Source organism: Anarrhichthys ocellatus, unplaced genomic scaffold (assembly GCF_004355925.1).
Source record: "Anarrhichthys ocellatus isolate YVR2014 unplaced genomic scaffold, GSC_Weel_1.0 scaffold2, whole genome shotgun sequence".
NCBI lineage: Eukaryota > Metazoa > Chordata > Actinopteri > Perciformes > Anarhichadidae > Anarrhichthys > Anarrhichthys ocellatus.
Window position 1 is genome coordinate 4,331,357 of NW_022280032.1, and position 5,416 is coordinate 4,336,772.

Consider the following 5,416-nt stretch of genomic DNA (forward strand, 5'->3'; position numbering starts at 1 on the left):
ACAAATAATAATTTGAAAATAAACTGTATATATATATATATAAACACAATACCCTATACACATGCATTTTTGTACTTTTAATTATATCAAACAAAATATCTAATCTTGTTAAATTTATGGTATATGTTGGAGAAGCATGTTGCCCCTCATGTTGCTAATGTAAAAAGCCAAGCTGCTCTTCAGCACTGATACCAAATTTGTCCCATAGTTGTTACAGAAACCTCAAATTGAAATACAATTTTTTTTAAAGATTAATGTTGCAAGTTAAAATATCGAAATAATGAAAATGAAAGAGGCAAAAATTGAAATGTGATGACTGAAGTTGCACAACATTGTTGTGATGTCACAATATGACAATTGCTTCGCCACTTTAAACCGCGACTAAAATCGAGCTATTACAAAGCAGTATTGGTGAAAAAGCACTACTTTGCAAAGTATTACTGTCTTTATGCACACTGATAAGGTGAAGTGGATTTGTCTCATACAGGAACTCTTCATGTGTTAGTGTGCCTGATGTGTTCACACAGTGAGAGGGGAAAGTGGAGAGAGTCTGGCTGCTGTTTTGCCAGGAAACCACGAGGAAGTGCAAGAGTAGTTCAGCATTGTAATAAGCTCCGGTGCCACTAAAGCATATTCAACTTAAAGGTCAGAAGGATAGGCATGTTGCAAGATGGTGGTAAATCAGAGGCTTTTAGACCGGGCCCCTGCTAAAAAGGCCACGAGGGGTAGAGCACAGAGAGATTGATCGGTGGTGCTCTGGCGATGGGATGCTTTACAAACTGCTGGTGAATGCTATTGATTAAATTGTTAATCTGACTCAACAACAGATGAAAAACAGGTCAGAGCTTGAACATCTTGAATATGCAGGAGTGGAAAATAACTAAGTATATTTAATCAAGTAAAGTACAATTACCAGTTTCAGGTACGTTATTTGTGTTTTAATGTTATTTAATTGTATATGAACTCTTACTCCACTGCATTTTATGGGGAAATACTGTAATTCCTACGTCACTACATGTTTTAGGTACCTGTACTATAGTTACAGATTACTGTGCAGATGAAGATTTTTAAAACTCACTTTCTAACAGTGTATTTTTAAATTGTGGTATTTACTTATCAGTTGTGGAAGAAGTATTCGGATCTTGTACTGAGAAATAACATTACCACAGTCACTCTGTTTAAGTAGAAGTCCTGCATTCAAGAGTAAGGTATAAATGTATATTATTGGATTGTAATTATTGATACATCAATGTGTTCATCACTTTCATCTTGCAGCCGGAGCTCATTTTAAGTGCTTTATATTCTGCTGGGTAGCTTAATCTATAACTATGTCATATTTTATTTCTTGATTATATTTTGTATTACTAAACTGAATCCGCAAAGTAACTAACAAATTAAATAAATAGTGTAAAAAGTACAATATTTACCTCTAAAATGTAGCAGAATATGGAAATGCTCAAGTAAAGGCCAAGTACCTAAACTAAAATTGTACTGAAGTGTCTTAATACTTCTCCCACCATTGGATACTTAGTAAACCGGTAACGGGTCCATACCTGCTGTCAGCAGTCATGTGTACATATTGAATGCCTGTTGATTTCCTAAACATAATCAGAAATGTATATTTACAATATGTTTTTGCCAGAACCAGTTGCCTGATTGCGACTTTGACGTCCACCTCCCAGGGTTAAATATGTTCTGAAGCTTGCATTGCTTGAAACAGCATCACATCGATATTGATATTAACCTTCTCACACCCAGGAGCAGAACGTCTGGGTTTTCCTGCTGAGATTTTGCTGCAGGAAGTGAGACTGTCCTCGTTGTTTACAGGGAATGAATAAAGAAAAGGGTGGCGAATTATTTGGGTCTACTGTATCCGAGCTTCCTTTCTACGCTGCTGTGAAAAGAGAACATGACATTCCTGTGGCTGTGGACCTGTCTGCCTCAGCCTGGCTCTGTCCGTGGTGCTGAACAGAATAAAAAGCAGGCCAGCGGCTGATGCTCTCCATGGTCCTGTAACGCAGCAGCAAAGTATAGAATCTGTACATGCACACATTGCACACCCCTTCAGGACAAAGGGTGATATTGGGCTGTAGGAATAAAACTAACTCGATTTGAATTCAACAGAGAATTAAGAGTAGAGAGGAAGAGACTTCTGTTTACATGCTGCTGAAGAGGACAAAAAAGCTAACATATATATATGCTTTACAAGTATGTAAATATATTCATTTCATAAAATAAAGATCCATTTTACGTAGGGCAGATTTTGTGTTTCTTTCCTCTCAGCAGGAGGGTTTAGCTAACGTCCTCTCATACAAAGAGCAGTCCAGAATCTTGTGCTGGGAGGAAAACTACACAGTGTTTTGTTTGATCCTCAATATGAAAGTCAAAATCTTTTCTAATAAGAGACCTTTGGCACCTGCAAAAAAACAAGAAAATAAGGAAATAAAAAATATAAAAACTCACTCTCATTCAAAAATAACTGTTGGAATGCTTAAATAGAAACCCTCCGTTGACACTTTCACATCCATCTTTGCTGTTGAAATATGCCAGCCCACCTGCAGAGTGTATTTCCCATCCTTCATGATATAGATACATCATAAACTATTGTGCTGTAAAAGTTGTCCAGTGAAGACATCTGTTAGAGCCAGTGCATGCTGTACTTTGAATACAGTACTTTTTCTGGACTATATTTCTGTAGTTTATCAACAAAAACATCATTAACATCTGTACAATCTAATGCAAGTCATCGCTGTCATGCTTTACCCCAAAGGATACCAAGGGGACAAAAGACCATTCATTCCAAACACCAGAATTTAATTTGGTAAAGCAGAGAAATGATGTTGTGAAGTGTAGTAATATGATAATAGGATTGATGCTCATTAAAAGGTGGAGCTTATCAATAAAGTTTAATTGCTAAAATGACATCCTTGCGGGTTAGTATGCACAACCACTTACCTGCTGAACAACAGGGGAAATGATTCCATCATAACAAGCAAATTGTTATTTAATCATCTCATCACCGAAACCATTAACTTTTTAGAGTCAAGAATGACAGACAGCGCACACCTAGAATGGCAAAAGATTAAGGACAGGCATGCGTGCCATTGTTGAGGAACACAGCAGAACAAATGAATTATTGATGGGATGCTTTCAAAGCCTGTGGCATCACTAGGTATCCATTGTTACCTCTGTAGTTGTTTGCAGCTCTTAGCAGGGCGTAGAGGAAGGAGATGAGGCAGGCGGGGATAAAGACCACAAACTTAGCCTCTCTCCTCCTTCCCATGAAGCTAATTGTTAACCTCATTCTCTCCGGGCCACGCATGCCTTTTAGTGCAAATGAGTCTCTCGGTTGTACCCCACTGGCTAGCTAACTGCCACCCTCTACACTGTGATCAACGGTTACCGCTGACTACACCGTTTCAACTTACGAAGTCGTCGAGGAACCGAAAGCGCTCAACCCCTCAGGTAAACACTGTTAGCTCCATGTGGAGAGCTGTGCGGAGGCAATAGATATGATCTGAATTCTTTAATGTCATATCCTTAAGGAAATATAATGTCCAGCGAATTTTAGAATAAAGTAGCTGAGTTTGTATCTGGTTGGGTATAGTTCACTGATCTGGAAAAGAAGAAGCCCAAGTCTCCCCCCCGCCCCTGAAGGAATGGTTTCACAGCCAGGCACTGGGAAACATCTCCAAAACACAGAGAAAATACCCTGTATTCAAAGCAAAGGGGCCCTGGCCATGCGTGAACTGATGCTGATGACATTCACATGTAGCTGTGATGCCTGAGTGGCTTAAGTTGCTCTGGGTGTCTGTGCAGAAAAGCTTGAGGATGGAAGAAAGACAGAGACACATTTTAACCAGACAACTACTTTAGTGGCATTTCCTCTGTTGTGGGCTATGAGTGAAAACGAGTGGAATATACACGCGATGAGTGTGTTAGATGATGTAGGTTATAGGAGACATGAAATGTCATTTGGATTTACTTGAGTTACTCTGTAACTCTTCATGTTAAAAGGGCAAACACTTTTTTACTTACCAATAAATATATAATAAATAAATTGCTTATACATTACATTACATATGGTAATTAGAGGTAACTAATTCCTAGAGATCATGCATACCCCAAACCATTTGCCTCTGAAGAGCACTAGAAGCTTCACATGTGGTTCCCATGGCCCCAGGCCAACCCTTTAAACAAAAACCATGGTTAGATTAGAGAAAGATCCATCGGATGTAAAAGGGATAGGTCTTCGCAGTAGTTCAACCAAGAACCAAAAAGGTTTACCCTATGGGGACAGGACGGAGTTTAATTGTGAAAAGTCCTCACAAAGTCTCACAATGAAACTGAAGAAGTATAATGCCTGGACACAGCTTTTACTAGAAATCACACAATACAATGTAATGCATATTATAGATGTGGAGATTACAGTTATGCAAAATTACACCTGTCAGTAATAACAGGAACATTATTATGATTATAAGTAAGGGTCAGACTAGTCGGACTAGTTTACTCAAGCAGAATTTACTGCCTGAGTACATTATAGAACGTTGTTTTGTGTTTTTTCTTTGGAAATTAGACCAAATACCTGAGAGGATTTTCTTTCATGTTAAAGTGGAGGCATTTGAACAAGATGCGGTGTCGCCGGCTTAAGATCTACAGATGAATTCTAATTGGACCAGTCTCTTGTTGTCCTCCTCTGATCCTATCAAACGCCTCAATAAATGAATGAGATTCAAACAGGACAACCTCAACACTTCAAATTGTAACAAGTGAGCGAATTCTTGCTCCCCAAATGAAATAACTATCACCACCAGCAAACGTGCAGCAGACTAATAACTAACTGGGGCCTCTCATGGGTGAGCAGCAGCTGGCGTTAAGGAATCCATCCCATTTGCTGTGGTCTCACACACCTTAGCTAATCAATGTACACCATGGGCAGTGATTACAAATGAGTCCTAACACTCAGCTACTACAATGCATTTTAAAATGGACTAAATTGATCCCAGACTATTTAAGGAGATCCAGTGATGCTGAATTCCATTCATCATCATGTTTCAGGACATCAATCTGATTTTCTCTTCATGTAGCATCACAGCAAAGACGGTGAAATGAGAACGGTGGATTGGACAAGATTAGAGTTTGCTCAGATGAAATATTTACTCTTCCTACTTTTAAAGCCCCCTACAATCTCTGACTGAATGTGTCTGACACCCCGTTTAAAATCACAGGAGATAGACAAGGGATCAGATATGAAACATGCATGGCCTGTCTGTGCCTGTGTTGTGGATGTGTGTGTGTGTGTTGTGAATGTGTGTGTGTTTGTCTGCAGTATCTGAAGCCCACAGTGCCATCAGGCTCTCAAAACAGGAACTGCTACTTTCTTATAGACCCATCTCCCTCCCTTCTCCCCCCC

At 39.2% G+C, this 5,416-nt stretch overlaps 1 protein-coding gene across 2 annotated transcripts in view; it reads left to right on the forward strand.

The window, feature by feature from the left end:
- The window catches only part of lingo1a (leucine rich repeat and Ig domain containing 1a), a 102,512-nt gene that overhangs the window by 74,823 nt on the left and 22,273 nt on the right, over positions 1 to 5,416 (forward strand). The gene's annotated exons all lie outside the window — the stretch shown is intronic.